The 18,186-nt window shown below is 40.0% G+C and overlaps 1 long non-coding RNA gene across 1 annotated transcript; it reads right to left on the bottom strand.

The window, feature by feature from the left end:
* Positions 1 to 7,644: 7,644 nt before the first annotated feature.
* LOC143415750 (uncharacterized) lies at positions 7,645 to 10,835 on the bottom strand. Its single transcript, XR_013096194.1, has 5 exons — positions 10,648 to 10,835; positions 10,227 to 10,544; positions 9,919 to 10,033; positions 8,138 to 9,314; positions 7,645 to 8,042 (listed from the first exon to the last, which is right to left on the bottom strand). It is a non-coding gene; the product is annotated as an uncharacterized LOC143415750 (long non-coding RNA).
* Between the last annotated feature and the right edge of the window lie 7,351 nt (positions 10,836 to 18,186).

Genomic DNA, 18,186 nt, shown 5'->3' with positions numbered 1-18,186 from the left:
GCTTCTCTGGTGAGCTTGGTGAAGGAGAGAGATGAGTTGGGGCCGGAGGTGCCAAATTCTATCGTTCCCGCCTCCCTCCCTTGTGATGACCATCTCACACAGGCCCAGAGAGCGGATGTTGTCGCGTTACAACAGCGTTTTGCGGACGTGTTCTCCCCCCTGCCCGGCCGGACGTCCCTCATCGAGCACCATTTCGTGACGCAGCCTGGCGTGACGGTGCGTTCACGGCCCTACAGGCTCCCGGAGCACAAGCGAAAAATCGTGCAGAGGGAATTGGCGGAAATGCTGAGGATGGGAGTAATAGAAGAGTCGCACAGCGCCTGGTGTAGCCCCATCGTTCTGGTGGCGAAGAAGGATGGGTCTATACGGTTCTGTGTCGACTATCGCAGGGTGAACGAAGTGTCACGCTTTGATGCCTACCCCATGCCTCGGGTCGACGAGCTCCTGGACCGGTTAGGCACGGCCCGCTTTTTCACGACACTGGACTTAACCAAGGGCTATTGGCAGATTCCCTTGTCTGCCGAGGCCAGGGAGAAAACGGCCTTCTCCACTCCGTACGGTTTGTACCAGTTCGTGACACTTCCGTTCGGCCTGTTCGGGGCCCCGGCCACTTTCCAGCGTCTCATGGACCGGGTACTGCGTCCGCACGCAGCGTATGCTGCCGCCTACCTGGATGACGTGATCATCCACAGCGACACCTGGGCGGAGCATGTGCTGCGGGTGGCCGCGGTCCTGGAGTCCCTGAGGGGGGCGGGGCTCACGGCCAATCCGAAGAAGTGCGCGGTTGGACGGAGGGAGGTGCAGTATCTGGGGTACCACCTGGGGGGCGGGCAGGTGCGTCCACAGGTGGAGAAGACGGCGGCTATCGCATCCTGCCCGCGCCCCAGGACGAAAAAGGAGGTGAGACGGTTCTTGGGGTTGGCGGGTTACTATCGTCGCTTTGTGCCGGGGTTTGCGCAGCTAACCAGCCCCCTGACCGATCTCACTCGAAAGGGTGCCCCGGATCTGGTCCAGTGGACGGGGCCGTGCCAGGCGGCGTTTGTGCAGGCGAAAAAGGCTCTCTGTGGGGAGCCGCTGCTTCACACTCCTAACTTTTCCCTCCCTTTTGTTCTGCAGACTGACGCCTCGGACAGAGGGCTGGGAGCCGTTTTGTCCCAGCAGGTAAGGGGGGCCGACCGCCCTGTCCTATACATCAGCCGGAAGCTGGCAGAGCGCGAGCGCCGGTACAGCACCGTGGAGAAGGAGTGCCTGGCCATCCGGTGGGCGGTCGGCTCCCTGCGCTATTACCTCCTGGGACGCTCATTCACCCTCTGTTCGGACCACGCCCCGCTGCAGTGGCTCCACCGCATGAAGGATGCCAACGCCCGGATCACCCGGTGGTATCTGGCGTTGCAGCCCTTTAAGGTGATCCATAGGCCGGGGACGCAGATGGCAGTGGCCGATTTCCTCTCTCGCTCGCGGGGGGGGGAGTTGGCTCGGCCGGACGGCTCCCCGGCCTCGAACGGGCGGTGGGGGTGTGTGGCGGAGGCGTGGCCCCGGGCGCAGCTGCAGGGGAGGAGTGGAGCGGAAGGCTCAACGGGGCGGCGCCGCGAGGCTGGTAAGAACAGCTGATATTGTTTATGGACTAATGATGGTCTCCTCCGCTGTGTTTATAGTGAGACGAGGAGGAGCGGCCAAGGGAGATCAGCTGGGCTCGAGCTGTCAGACGGTGCGACTGAGTCAGCTGTCAAAATACAAATATATCAATAAACGTGGAAGTTGGCTATACCTGCCTGTGTGTGCGTGTGTCTGTGCTGGGTGTACTCTACAAGGACATACGAGAGAAAACATGAGAGAAAATAAAAGGTCATGAAAGGAAAAAAACAAAAATATTTTTTAAGGCTTCATTCTGTCTTAAACTTTGAAAATCAACCTTGTTTAACTTTGTCACTGAGTCCTGCCCCTCGAGTTGACATTCTTGGTCTACTTTGACAGACAGCGACACTGAGGTGGCACATATATATGCCACCAATATATGCACACATATACTAATCACATATATATTTAAATTGAATATCACTGGAATAAAATGCTTAGCATTCATCTTTAAAACACAGGGATAGGTTGCTTTTTTAAGTAATTATGATTATAAATATGTATTATAATAAAGCAGAAGCAGGACAAAGAGAAGATGTCTTGGTGTATGCTCAATTATCCAGGTAAGGAAATTCTCACCTTTCTCCTACTGAAACCAAGATACCAGAATAAACTTTTTAGGACAAAGAGCAGAGTTTCCACACAGTCATATGGGTGAGGAAGTAACTGTGGCTGGCAGTGTGTGGTAGAGCATTTTGAAAGCAGAAATGCTTAAACTTAAATATCTGTAATAGAAATGCAAGTGTAAGCTGTTGTTTCTTGTTAGTCTCAAAGTCAAACAGCACAAACACTTAAATACAAAAGAAAAACATTTTAAATTTTGATGTAATTTTTCATTCATCACCAACACTTTATAAGCCACGACTAAGACATCCAGACTGATGTCTCTGTGTATCTGGATGGTGATTACAATTATTGTTAGAATCTGAAAAGTCTGAAGTAATGACACATCACAATCAAGAACATCTGTTAGTGACTAAACACAATGACAGTAAAAGCAATGTGCATTAAAAATGCTACAGGAGGAGTCATATTTGACACAGTTTATTGCATTTGTATTCTGTTAACACGCTTATGCAGAGTATACACGTATAAATCTGTGAACCTGTTTCAAAGAGCTGGAGTGGCGTGACTGAATGGTCTCAGTTACTACAAAACAGTGAAAGTAAAGGCATGTAATGATCATCCAAAACAATTTCTTTTAGACCACTAATGCTCATGTGCCACTTACAGTTATTATTTATTTCACATATTATATATAAATATATTATATATAACTGTTAAAATTTTACATAGATTAAAGAGTTTGATTATAAAGGCCAACACTAATCACAACAACACCTATTGTGCTTAATTTGTAGTTGCATTGTGTTTTGGGTGATCTGAGGTGACAGTTTGGTAGAGATCGTTTGTTGGATACTGAAGGTTTGTGTAAAGGTCATTTTGCACATTTTCATCCTGTAAGCTAAAATTAAAAGTCTGATAAAAAACTCAAGGTGACCAAATGTATGTTGATTCAAAGTAACTTCACAAAAACAGCCTCAGCCAACATTTTGAAATAGAACTGGATATAAAACAAACTTTAAACCTGCTGCTTTGTCTTTACAAGGAAATTACTCAGCAAAGAGCCGTGAGTCTCCTTCACTGATAGTCCAGATGTTTCTGACCTTGAACAGCCACTTTGGATAACAAATGATGTTAACATCACTTTTTTATGATCAATATATCTGATAAATTATTATCAGGCAGCTAATTGACTTTAATTCACCTAAACATAAGAACAGTAGTGCAGAGTCTTGCTGAAGAGGACGTTACATCAAAATGACCTTCAGCTAAAGTGGATTAACCAAAATGAAAACAGCAAAGAGAATCACATGTTTTAAAGTTATGAAGCGTGTTGAAAGGTAAATCATGAAACATGTGAAACAGCTCTGACAGAAGTTTCTCACCTGCAGCGCAGTCGTGCGTAAATAAATCCAAAGATAACTAAACTCACAATGATGAACACGGTTACACAAATCCGTGTAAGAGGAAGTGTTTCTGTTCCAGACCTACTGCTTAATTCTGTATGAGGAGAAAAGCAGTTGTTAGAAACATGGACACAGTATTTGATTTGCTGGTGAACAAAGGTTAAGTGTGATGTATGACTATTGCCTTGTAAAGTTAACAAATCCTGAAGGTCACCTTCTAAAACAATTAATGGTTAAAATAAGAAAATAGGTTGTTGTTTTTACCTTGTTTACCTTCCACAGTGACATTAAGATGGAGAATTTTTGTTCCATCAGGAGCTGAACACTGACAGGTGTAGCTCCCACTGTCCTCTGATGTTAAATTGATCAGGTGGAGAAACACAGTCTGATTTTCCTTCATCAGTGTGAACCTGGAGTCACATTTGTGCTCAAAGCCCCGTCCATAATAATACAGCAGACTACAATTTTCTCCTCCACTTCTCTGAGTTCTGATCTTACAAACTATCAGTGTGATGATGTTCTGTGTTTCATTGGTGCATATTTGAGTGACATCTGGTTGTTTCCCAATTGTTTTCACAACAAAAAAAAACAGAGGCTGGAGTATCATTAAAAAATCAATGTTACTTTATGAATCAGATTTTTACATTACCTCCCCCTTAATCTTCTGAGCTTGCAGTTAGTGGTAGAAGAAGAATTAAGTACAACTTCAGTGCATCCATATTTGTCCAGGTGTCAGAGTAACAGTGTAACTGCTGCTGACAGTACAGATGATGTACTGAACAGAGTTATATTGACCTTAAAGTAGCATCACTCACAGAGGTACATGCTGGTGAGGGTATTTCTGTAAAGGAAGAGCATGTACATGACTGCCTGTTCCTTTGTATTAAAACACTCTTACAGTGAAACGCTGAGCAGACTCACATACAAACATAAAACATACTCATTTGCTCATTTTCATGTCAGTGAGTGTAATAATAAAAGGTAAAGAAAAATAAAATGAAAAACAGTGCCACACTTTATGTGTCAGCCGGTAAGACCAAACTGTGCTTTACTTGTATCAAGCTTTTCTTTACCACCGGCCTGACAGTTTCATGAATGCTCTTTATATGACCGTAACTTTTTACTGTTTGTGATAAAGACACATTTCAAGTAGTTTCAGAAAGAAGAGAAGCTTTAGTGGCATATTCAGTGTATCACTGTAGCATAAAGCATTCACACAGGTTTCAAACGGTTCATTTGTATGGCTGGCAAGATTCATATAGAATGAGTCATAATGCTAAAAGTGACTCTTTGGTTTTTGTGGTCTTCACATGTTTAGAGCAATGAACTTTGAGCTACAGCACTGTGCACTCAACAACGTGATGCTGAACACATGAGCCCACTACTTAATAAAGAGATCTGTGTGTGTGTGTGTGTGTGTGTGTGTGTGTGTGTGTGTGTGTGTGTGTGTGTGTGTGTGTGTGTGTGTGTGTGTGTGTGTGTGTGAAAATATGTAAGTTATGCAATAAAGTTCTGAAATAAATATCCATATTTCTGGATTTGACAATTACTCACATAAACTTCATGTATAGATACTGCAGATGTTTCTGAGCTTAAACCATTACACTGAAAAAGGAGATATGTCAGCATTATTGAAATATAAATTTAAATATATGCAAGTTAAAAATATTGAAGAACGGATGTTTTAGAACACATTCAACAGAAATATGTGGAGCAATCAAGTAATATTTCACTTATTCCATTTAGTTTGACATTATCTCACTGTGAATAACTGAAAGCAAATATTTATACAGTCCCAATCAAAAAATTTAAGACAACTTGAAAAATTGTAAAAACAAAACATCATATTTTGCATAGTTGGATCTTAACAAGGTTCCAAGTACAGCTTCAACATGCAACAAGAAGAAATGGAGTGAGACAAAACTTTTTTATGAGCTGGTCAATTTATTGAAAACAGTGCTTAAACTGAAACAGGCTGTTTTACAGCTGCTCAAAAGTTTAGGACCACATGCCTTTAAAAGGCCAAATCTGTGCAAAAATGTGGATTCATTGTCATTTACTGTCAGGTAGTCACACTGTCATTACGTTCTGATGGCAAAGGCAAAACAACTTTCCTTTCTTGAACGCGGTCGGGTTGTTGAACTGCATAAGCAGGGTCTCTCGCAGCGCGCCATCGCTGCTGAGGTGGGATGCAGTAAGACAGTCATTTGGAATTTCTAAAATGAGGGTTATTGATCAAAAAAGTCAAGATCCAACTGGCTGTCTGTTATGACACTGGATGATCCTCTATCCAAATTAAAAACTGACGCTGATTAAATGTTATATGTTTTCATACATTTATCAACATACAGAGAATGCAAGTGAGTTAACTTTGTTCAAATAAAGTTTTCAGTCAGTTAAAGTCAGACTGAAGCCAACTGAAGTCAGAAAAATGAAGACAAAGTGTCTTAAACCTGCTTTCTATCTGACGGCCACCAGATGGAGATAGCTGTGGGTACAAAAACACTTCCAGCCTTCTTGAAGTCTAAGGCAAACTTTTTCTGTCTTGACCTCTGGAAACATTTCCCTGGTGAGTTCACGGAGTCAGCCAATGACTGTGTGCTTTCACAGTCAGACACCAACAGCACCCCATCAAATACGATCAGTGTGATTGATGAAGACAAACCTTCATCTCTAACTTCAACAAAGGACTTCAGAAACCAGTAGATGATGTCATTGCAGCTACATCCAGCATTGATGCTGTGTAAGTGACTGCACAGAGCTGTTGTTTTTCTTCTAGTTATTCATTATTAAGAAACATTTTAAACACAAGGGGAAGCACAGCCTCACTCATCGCTCTGTTGCACTGATGGTGACAATCACGTCTGAAGTCTGGCCTTGAAAACCTCAAAATATTCTGAAAGTTACTGTAATAAAAACATGAAACTGATCCCACACAAGGATTCATATTGGCACAGTTTGTTCTATTTGTACTGTTTTAACAGTGTTTTGCAGAGCAAGTAAGGACACATCTGTGAACCTGTTTCAGGGTTAGAGTGTTAAGACTGAATAGTATCAGTTATTATAAAACATGTGATTATCAAGGCTGACAGCCTCTGTTCTTCTTGCTGAATAATCACAACAACAGACACTTAATGTGTTTCATTTGTAGTGATGTCATGCTGAGGGTGATTTGAGGTGATAGTTTGGTAGAGATCATTTGTTGGATGCTGAAGGCTCGTGTAAGGGTCATCTATATGTCTTCATCCAGTAAGAAGATAAATGTAAAAAAAATAGAGCATAATTATATTAAGTGTAACTTAATTAACTTATTATGGGCAGCACGGTGGCACGGTGGTTAGCACTGTTGCAGCACAGCAAGAAGGTCCTGAGTTCAATTCCAACATCAGGCCGGGGTCTTTCTGTGTGGAGTTTGCATGTTCTCCCCGTGTTTGCGTGGGTTCCCTCCGGGTACTCCGGCTTCCTCCCACCGTCCAAAGACATGCAGCTTGTGGGGATAGGTTAATTGGATAATCCAAATTGTCACTAGGTGTGAATGTGAGTGCGAATGGTTGTCTGTCCCTGTGTGTTGGCCCTGCAACAGACTGGCGACCTGTCCAGGGTGTACCCCGCCTCTCGCCCTATGACAGCTGGGATAGGCTCCAGCACCCCCCGCGACCCTGAAAAGGATAAGCAGAAGCGAATGGATGGATGTAACTTAATTATGCTGAAAACGTGTCCTAGCATCAGCTGTGAGTGCTCTAAGGTGTCATGTTTACTGAATCAAATCAACTCTCTGACTTCAATGAGCCACAAAACAGACATTTCTGTTGAACTTCTGGCATCTAACACTTAAAAAAATCTGAATAATAAACTTGAATTTGAATCATATGTATGGAAACATTGTGATAATAATTTTATCATATTTCTAACATGTTCTGCACACATCACACACTACGTTATCATATCTGAGGTATTCAAAGCACAGTTTACAGTTTCTACTGACATTAAACAGTTAAAACAGTCATTTATATGAAAAACAAAGTGAAATCAGGTGTAATCGCTTGTATAAGCCTGGACATCATGTTGTTTATTATTTAAACTGATGAACGAGGAAAAAGCAAGACAACAAATCAACCATGTAAACAGTTCAATGTCCTTTTAATAGAGTGGGAAGAAGTGACATTCCACAGTGACAGTTAGTTCCATCGGGAGCTGAACACTGACAGGTGTAGCTCCCACTGTCCTCTGATGTTAAATTGATCAGGTGGAGAAACTCATCAGCGTGAACCTGGAGTCACATTAATGAACAAAGCCCCGTCCATATTCATACAGCAGAAAACAATTTCCTCCTTCCATTCTCTGAGTTCTGATCTTACAAACGATCAGCGTGGTGATGTTCTGTCTTTCATATTTGAGTGACATCTGGTTGTTTCACAGTTGTTTTCACAGCAGTTTCTGAAACCAGTAACAATAATACAAACAGCCTGAATGATTTGAACCAGAGGCTCGAGTAGCATTAAAAAATAAATATTACATTATGAAAACATTACCTCCTCCTAAATCTTGTGAGCATGCAGCTGGTGGTAGAAGCAGAATAAAGTACAGCTTGAGTGCATCCATATTTGTTCAGGTGTCACAGTCACTGCTGCAGACAGTACAGACGATGTTGTACTGAGAGTTGTTAATAAACCTCAAAGAAAGAAGCTTCTATAAAGGAAGTGCATGCACGCGACTGCTTCTGCTGTCATATTAAAACTATGTCAAAGTGAAGCACTAAGCAAACTCAAGGAGTTACATAAAACTCTTATATCTCTCACAGCGTTTCGTGCTGGTAGAAAGCTTCTGCAAAGGGAAGTATATGGATGATCACTTCTGCTTTAAGTTAAAGGCCCTCTGAAAGTAAAACACTGAGCAGAATCACACACAAAAACTAAACATACTCATTTTCATCTCAGTGGGCGTGTCACACACAAAACTGCCATGTTTGTTGACATTTACACACTCAAAATTGAATATATAGATAATATCTTCACAGCTAAAACAGAATTAGATTCAGAAGCAGCACAGCAGAGTTTCTGTATGACCATACTGATCAGGAAGTAACTGTGGCTGTGAGGATGATGTAGAACTATTTATAGAAAAAAAGACTCGTACCCCTCAGTAACACCTCAAATTCTCCTATGTTTGGATGCCTTAAAGGTTAAAATAGTGAGTAAACAGATGAATACAGAAGAAAAACCAGGAAAAGTTTCTAACTGTTTTGTTTTAGTTTAGAAACAAACTCGTGTCTGGAATTAAGAGCTGACGATGGTGAAATGTTAGTTTTCATAAATTTTCAAATACACAAGGATTCATATTGACACAGTTACTTTGTATTTGCAAAAGGACACATCTGTGAACCTGTTTAGTTAGTTAGTTGTTATAAAACATGTATCCAGTATGAAAGAGACGTCTTGTCATAAAAATATTTATATCAGAGCAATATTACTCATGTATCATGTGCAGTTTTACATGTTTCAAAATGTTTCAATATTGTCAAAAATAAAAGCGTTTGACTATCAAGGCTGACAGCTTCTGTTCTCCTGGCTGAATAATCACAACAGCAGACACTTAATATTCTTAATTTGTAGTGATGTCGTGCTGAGCGTGATCTGAGGTGATAGTTTGGTAGAGATCATTTGTTGGATGCTGAAGGTTTGTGTAAGAATCATCTTGGACATCTTCATCCTGTCAGAAGATAAAATTAAAACTCATACAGCATAATTATATTAAGTCTGACTTAATTATGTTGCAAACATGTTACTGCTGAATAAAATCACTTTTTATTTTATTTGGACATTTTCATCCTGTAAGCTAAAATTAAAAGTCTGATAAAAAAAACTCAAGGTGACCAAAGGTATGTTGAATCAAAGTAACTTCACAAAAACAGCCTCAGCCAACATTTTGAAATAGAACTGGATATAAAACAAACTTTAAACCTGCTGCTTTGTCTTTACAAGGAAATTACTCAGCAAAGAGCCGTGAGTCTCCTTCATTGACAGTCCAGATGTTTCTGACCTTGAACAGCGACTTTGGATAACAAATTATGTTAGCATTACTTTTTACTTTTTTATGATCAATATATCTGATAAATTATTAGCAGGATCCTAATTGACTTTAATTCACTTAAACATGAGAACAGCAGGGCAATACGTTACATCAAAATGACCTTCAGCTAAAGTGGATTAACCAAAATGAAAAGAGCAAAGAGAATCACATGTTTTAAAGTTATGAAGCGTGTTAAAAGGTAAATCATGAAACATGTGAAACAGCTCTGACAGTAGTTTCTCACCTGCAGCGCAGTCGTGCATGAATAAATCCAAAGATAACTAAACTCACAATGATGAACACGGTTACACAAATCCGTGTAAGAGGAAGTGTTTCTGTTCCAGACCTGCTGCTTAATTCTGTATGAGGAGAGAAGCAGTTGTTAGAAACATGGATGTAGTATTTGCATTACAACTGAACAAAGGTTAAGTGCGATGTATGACTATTGGCCTCAAAGTTAACAAATCCTGAAGGTCACCTTCTAAAATCAGTACAGACTTTATATTGCTAAATAATTAATGGTTAAAATAAGAAGAACGTTGTTGTTTTTACCTTGTTTACCTTCCACAGTGACATTAAGATGGAGAATTTTTGTTCTTTCAGGAGCTGAACACTCACAGGTGTAGCTCCCACTGTCCTCTGATGTTAAATTGATCAGGTGGAGAAACACAGTCTGATTTTCCTTCATCAGTGTGAACCTGGAGTCACATTTGTTCTCAAAGCCTCGTCCATAATAATACAGCAGACTACAATTTTCGCCTCCACTTCTCTGAGTTCTGATCTTACAAACTATCAGTGTGATGATCTGTGTTTCACTGGGACATATTTGAGTGACATCTGGTTGCTTCCCAATTGTTTTCACAACAGTCTCTGAAATCAGTACCAATAATAGAAACAGTATCAATGATTTAAACCAGAGGCTGGAGTAGCATTAAAAAATAAATGTTCCATTATGAAAACAGTTTTACATTACCTCCTCCCAAATCTTGTGAGCATGCAGTCAGTGGTAGAAGCAGAATTAAGCACAGGTTTAGTGCATCCATGCTCGCCAATATGTCCGATTTGCAGTGTAAGTGCTGCTGATAGTGCAGAAGATGATCCGCTGAAGAAAGGAGGACAAACAATGTGCTTCATAAACCTCAAAGTATTGGCTCTCATGCGTCTTGCATACGTCTTGTGCGAACACTTCTCAAAAGGAAGTGCACCTACAACACTGCTTCTGCTTCCGTATTAAGACACTCTAAAAGTAAAACACTGAGTGGTCTCATGTCCAAAAAAAGAAAACACAACAACTTTTAAAACAAAGTTGTTTTTTGCTTTTAGTCCAACATATAATTTCCTTTACAAAAGCAGGACTGAAGAGCAGAAAATCAATGAGGCTGATGACTGTTTTTATCAGTGATTCAAACCTACAACTCATTTAAATTCACACAAGCTATTGTACTATTTATATAATGCAGCACACATTCATGCTGCATATTTCATATTTATGTTAACTGACCTGCTTCCCATGTTTGTTTGGCTCCTGCCTGGAGTTGTGTTCATAAAGAAGCAGGTCACATAATGTTACACGGGTTACATTCCTCCTCTGCTCTTCTGTGGTGACGTTCAGATTATCAGTGTGATACTCGGTGTTTCATGTTCGACTGACATTTGCTGAACTAACAAGAGTGTCTGTCATAAGTCAGGAACTTTTAATATGAAATACAATGTAAATAAGCATTATATTTTAGTTAATTGTTTGAAAATGAAGCACGTCTTTCATTTTCCTAGAAAAACAGAAAATTCCTCAACTTTATAAATAAAAGCTGTTCCTGCTTTTCTCTTATTTAAGCTTTGCATGTTTGATTTGGCAGACTTTTTACTGCCAAACTGTCATATTGGCCCTTTTTCGACATGGCACCAAAGGGATTTCTGTCTCCTCCTGGAATCAAGCCTATAATCTTTCACTTAGAAGAAATATGTGCAAACTACTGCACTAAAAATATGGACATTACCATCACAAGTAAAGCACACAGCGTCATATTGGTCAGAAGACTTGTGCCCTCTCAGACACCACATCCTGTGACTAAACCACAAATTCTCACTTTGTCTAAAGAATGAAGTGTGTGGATCTGCAAGATTTTTGTAGGGAAGCCTCGAAGTAAAACAGTGAGTAAGCACAGAAGAGAGGAGAGAAATGTAGTGTGTTTTAAAAGGTTATTAGTTAGTAAGCAACATTATGCACGGCCTTACAGGAAGAGCCCTCTGGAAAGACGTGTAGACACACAAAACAGTTTCATTCAAACTGTCAGTCCACATTTAAAGAGTTTGATGGTTTAAGACAAACTTTCTTTAAAAATGATGAGTAATCATGTCAATTTGAGACATGTAACAAAACTATGCAGGAAATTAGGCTTTAAAACCACATGAAGCCATGATCATGTGCAACAATGAGTTCCAGTCAGAATAGCAACATAATATGATGCACAATCTACACACCACCATCAAACTGCACAAAACATGTAAAATTCTATTGAATTTGAAAATTTCTAAAACCCATATGGAAGTTTCAAAGCCTTTTCACAGCGATGTTGTCCTGAGAGTTGTTTTCATAGGTTTTAGAATTCTGATTCATTTCCTGATTATGCAGGCAGAGAGTTTCTGTTCTGCTCGCTGAATCTGTCTTAGTGCCGTGTTGATGTTGAACTGACAGTTTTGTAGTGAATATATGTTGGCTGCTGAAGGATTGTGTAAAGGTTATCTCTCACAATAAAGAGTCACACTGCATAATTATGTTAATACATTTTTATATTATAATTATATTCCCAGCTGGATAAAAGCAGTCTTTGAATATTTTGATCTTCCTGTATCCACTGGTTTTTTTTTCTTTGCCATTTAAAAAAAAACAACAAAAACAAAACAAAAAAACTCAGCTAACACCCTGAAATAGAAATGGATATAAAAGATGGAAATAGATCTGTTTTCTTTTCTTTTTTTTGTAAGTAAGTTACTCTCAGAGTGCTGTCTCATGGACAGATAATCCAGATGTTTCTGACCTAGAACATCCACTTGGGATAACCTGTGACTTTTCATTGTGTACATAAATCCTAGAATAACTCCAGTTACTGATTCCAACCAGATAAATGGAAACATATTTCTGTTGAACCCCAAGCATCTAAAATATTTAAAAGATCTTTTTTCCCCTCAGAAAAATAAACTTGAATCTATACAGTATATAAGGAAACATTGTGATAATAGTTTAATCTCATATCACATCATCTGCAGTTAACTCAAATCATAAATTACATCATACAGTTTACAGTTTCTATTGAAATTAAACTCTTAATGTAGCCACAAATATAACAATTACACACAGACAGATTTTAATGCACAAATAAGCTGAACCGATGTCCTCCTTAAACAGGTGCAGTTTCTTGTATAAGTGAGGATGTGCTGCTATTTAAACTACATATAAAGAAAAGGGAAGACATTATAGCATACAATACATGCATCATACAACCAAATAAACACTTAAATGTTCATTTAATAGAGCAGCAAATAACCTTTAATCATGTCATAGTGTCTTGTTCTTCTTTTGACTGCTCCCTTTAAGGTTTCACAAAGATGGATTATCTTGTCATAGCCTGCTGTATGCTTGCAGAGTGAGGACTCACATACGAGGATAAACTTTAACAGCAGATTTATTGCTGAAACCCCAGAACTCACAATACAAAACTTGGAGACCACGAAACACTAGGGACCAATATCACTCAAGGAGAGCACACAGATCCAGGGGAAAAGAAAAACTGAAGACTTAAATAAACACATGAGGTAAGAGTAGAGCGGAAACACCTGAGGAGCACAGCTGAACAAAATCTACTAATGAACCAAGGAGGGCAAAGCAGAAAATGACACACAAACACAACCACAGAGATGCAGACTAAAATACAACTAGACACATGAAAAGGGTGAAGAAACAGAGAGACATGACAGAGCCAGGGAATAGTGAGCGAGAGAGGGAGAGGCAGAATGTGACAGACAGAAAGAGAAACAAGTGCAACAACCACAAGTAGAAGCAGAGCAAAGCAGAGTTTCCACACCGTCATACTGGTGAGGAAGTCATTTGGCTGACAGTGTGCGGTAGAATGTTTTAAAAGCAGAAAGCCTTGCAACCGTCCTTGTAAGAAACCTGTTGTGGCTACTTCAACCAGAGAGAAAGATGTCACGTTTAAGATATTTGTACACACAGAAAGACAAAGAGAAAATTATCAGAATTGTGAGTCGAACTTAATCATTGTGTGTAAACGATTAGTATTTATTTGTTTGGGTGGAGGCATTTGTAAAATAGTTTTACGTGTGGTCAAATTACTTTGTATTTTTATGTGGATTGAAGCACACGGGTGTGAATCCTCAAAAGTTACACACAAATCATCGGACACATTTGTAAAGCTTAGTTTTGGTTGGTGGATAAAATTGTACACATTTGCAACCCTTCTGAAGACAATTTCTCTCCATACATCTCCACCCAATCCACGCTACTTGCACTCTTTTATACATGTCTCTAACATGGAGACAGAGACACACAAACTTGACCAAGACAAGTGGAGAATAAACAGAGACATGACTGGGGTAAGAGATAAGACTGACTTTCACATGAGTCGCTGAGGACAAACACAAAAGGAACCATGAATCAGAAAAACAAATACAGAGACACTAAAAAGAAGTGAACTCAAGACTAAACCGCACAAAGCTTAAACTTAAATAATCTCTGGAAGCAAAGGAAAGAATCATGAACCCACACCAAACTCAAAATGTTGGGTCAGAGACTCAGGACCTAGACATATCTGCTTCCATTATACTGGACATCCTCCTCTGTCACATCAACCCACTAGTGATGGGAATTCTGGCTCTTTTTAGAGAACCGGCTCTTTTGGCTCGGCTCACTAAGAAGAGCCGGCAATTTGGGCATCCAACCGGCTCTTCAGGTTGTTTTGTTGCTTTAATTAATTTATTTTCAACAACAATATAAAATTATGCACAAAATGAATTACTAATGTAAAAAAAAACAAAAAACAAACGTGTATATGTATATATACAAAGACATATGGTGGCCCCTAGAGACAAAAGCACGTACAAACTCCGAAGCACTGCATGAATAAACTGGGATGATTTTTTGGGAGTGTTTTCCTGCTTGGAATCACATACATATGATTCACTGCATGAATAAACTTTCTGAATCCTTTATCATCCGCAACTGAAAATAGTTGTGGATGATCATTATACCTTTCTAATCTGATGATGTTGTTTCTTGTTGTTGCCCCTGGCTCTCTCTCTCTCTCTCTCTCTCTCTCCCTCCTGCTCTGTTCCTGTGCTACTGCGAGTGTAACTACCTCCTTTGCCCCCTCTGCTCAGCCCAAGCACAAGGCTCACATGCAGAGAGAAGCAAAAAAAAATGAGAGAGAGAGGGTGAGAGAAAGAAAAAATCACTACAACCCACCGCATGTCTTCCTTTACCCCATCCATGACGTTTTCCTTCTGTCTGGCAGGTGCGAGGGAAAGAGAGGTGAGGACCGGATGTTACTAAAAGAAGGCGTCTAGCCTGGATAGCAGCTGTGAGACGAGCTGATATCCAGTTCTCTACCAGCCACAGATATCTGTTGGTGTGGTCCAGACATTCTCATTCAGGCAAGTTCTAAATAAGTTCATATCACTCTTTATAGCCTGTTAGTTTTATTTTCAATGCGCTCTGAGGACATAGAAAATTAGAACAAACATCCTAATGAGTGATTTTGTAGATATACGTTCTATTTATAGAGTTTCTAATTGCTAATATTTTCATTATTGCAGGCAAACCAGCCTATGAAATGAATGAGACAAATCCTGACTGGGTTCCAACGCTACACATGGGGCACTACGAAATCCCTGCTTCAAACAAACCACCATGCCAATCAGATTACTTCTTCCATGTGAGGGTGAAGAGGTGACCCTTCTGGATAAGATGGTGAAGGTTTGCGTTTTGGTGAACATGTGCCCCAGTGTGGTAGTAAAACCAGGGGAAAATACTCTTGTTAAATAGTCTTAAAAGTGTTGTGCTGTATATGTAGCAATAGGTTTTCAAAAGAGACAGTAAATTACAGAATGCTAGTAGTGGGTGATATTATTTAAATGCTGTTGTGATTTTATGTGAACATTTTGTCATTTATAAACTATACATGACATTGATTCTACATTGTAACTGATGTGATGTTCTACAAAGGGGTTTTAATTTTTTTTTTTTTAAAAAGGCAAAAAATGTGTTTCTTTATTCAACTTTTGAACAGTGTTACTTAGTAAGTACATACACAGTAAATGCAAATTATTTACATGGCAATGCACTTCAGCCACAAATGTAGACCCCCTCTAAATAAAACATTATGGGTTATTCAGAACAGAACGATGCTTGGAGAAATATTGTCCCATCAGCTGAGACGACTCCTCCACAGTAGCAGGTGGAATTTTTCTTTTTTGAGGACGGCTTCTTTTACCTGTCACTACAGATGGTCTGTTTATGTTTGATTGAGAGCCTTTTTTTATTCAGCTGGAAAGGAGAAGTCTATCTTATGGCCAACCTCTGGCTGTATCTTGGTCATATTACCCAGCAAAACCCAGTATGCAGGTTCATCTGTAACAGTCCTTGTGCCACAGATCCTCACTGTTTAATTTAAACAGAAAAGCGGTGACATGGGTGCAGGTCTCCGCGTCTGATTACAGCTGCAGTGGGCAGCTTCAACATTCCCTGTGATGCTCACAATGACCCATGGCTGCAATGCTGGTTCATTCAGTCTTTGAGAGTGCAGTACCTGAAACATACAAAGACAAAGTTAATTTAAAGACAAGGACTTTAATGAGCCAAGGCTGACACACATGTGTTTTATCTACTTTCAAATCCATTTATCATAAATGTAACAAATAAAGTGTTTAGAAAGTAGAATAGAATAGAATAATCCTTTAATTGTCCCACACTTTGAAATTTGGTTGTATCAGCAGCAAAAACACACATACAAACAGAATAGGACACAGAACAGAAACACAATTTTTACATATTTACATGATGGACAATAGTTACCAAAGCAGAGTACTGTACAGTTATTAAAATTAGAGTACAGATAAGTGGCAAACACAGGCTGTACTTTGCAAACAGAGCAGGATACTGAAAGATGTTTAAATAGTTAAGAATATTTAGAATAATTAGAAAAGTGCAGATTGTGTATTTTACCTGTGCATTAAAAAGTATACATGTAACTTCCAATAAGTTAGTGTATATACAAACTGAGAAAAGTAATGTGCAAGTTATAACAGTAGAAGTTGTTGTTGTTGTTTAGTGTAATTTCTTTAACCATAAATAACTAAATCCTTCAGGACAATGTCACATCAGTGCACTGAACTCACAATGTTATCCCTCTAACAGCCTTCACATGTTCTCACGGTCATTTCCCCCTCATGAATGAATTTATGCTGCACTAATCTGAATGTTCGGGGGGGAAATCAAACGGATTTTACTCGCAGTACTCAAGCTGACTTACCTTTGTTTGAATGACGGCGTACTCACAACGTGGAGGCTCAAAAATAGCCAAATCTTGTACCCAATCCTTGGTGAATTGGATGTGAGCCTCCAGAGATTTATAATTGCAAAATTGGTTTGCTGTGTATGCGCTGACTCCACAGACAAGGTACGAGAATATATCATGATAAGTTAATAAGGTTTCTACTCCACAGCCGTATTTCACATTCCACATTTCCAGTGCACGCCATTTTTTGCAAGTACCGTCTCTTTGCATCCGGATGCAATCTGTCTCTATACAGTCCTTCTTTTTTTTTTTTTTGAGCTGCTTTGAAGTATGGTTTGTAGCAATCTTCCTTCCAACACAGTGTGTTTGTTTTGATTCGTGGGCTGCCAATATGGTGCTGCGCTCCCACAATGCATTGCAGGTGGTGATGGTCCTCTTTATGGGCTTTTTTTGCCGGCTAAGGGGGGTGTATGCTGGTATGAGGAGCAGAGAAAGGTGGTCTGACTGGCCCAGGTGGGGGAAGGGTGTGGCTCTGTAAGCGTGCTTGATGTTGCAACACACATTGTTGGGTCTGCACTTCCACAGGCCCCGCTGGTTTAGACACTTATTCCCGTTAACGACAAGGAAGCAAGACAATCAGCGATCAATCGATTTTACTTGCGCAAGGGAGACCCGGTCGGTGTCTCAGAAAAGCACTCTGACTCCAACCGCAGAATGACCCCGACTTAGGCCTCCGCTTGCTGCCTTTTATTGAAAACCGTTACAGCACACACAAGCACCACCCATTGTAAAAAAAAAAAACAACCTATGGTTCTAAAAGATAAGGTACTATGTGTGTATGTGAGTGCACGTGTAAGCACGTGTGTATGTATGTGCGAGAATGTGTGTGTGTATGCATGCGAGTGTGTGTGTGTTTGTGGGTGCGTTTGTGTGACCTCCTGCTCACCAAAAGGCAGGAAGCTTACTAAACAAGAAGTAATCTT

The sequence above is a fragment of the Maylandia zebra genome, unplaced genomic scaffold (assembly GCF_041146795.1).
Source record: "Maylandia zebra isolate NMK-2024a unplaced genomic scaffold, Mzebra_GT3a scaffold03, whole genome shotgun sequence".
Lineage (NCBI taxonomy): Eukaryota > Metazoa > Chordata > Actinopteri > Cichliformes > Cichlidae > Maylandia > Maylandia zebra.
The sequence above is the reverse complement of the archived record's forward strand: the minus strand, read 5'-3'. Positions and strand labels throughout refer to the sequence as shown.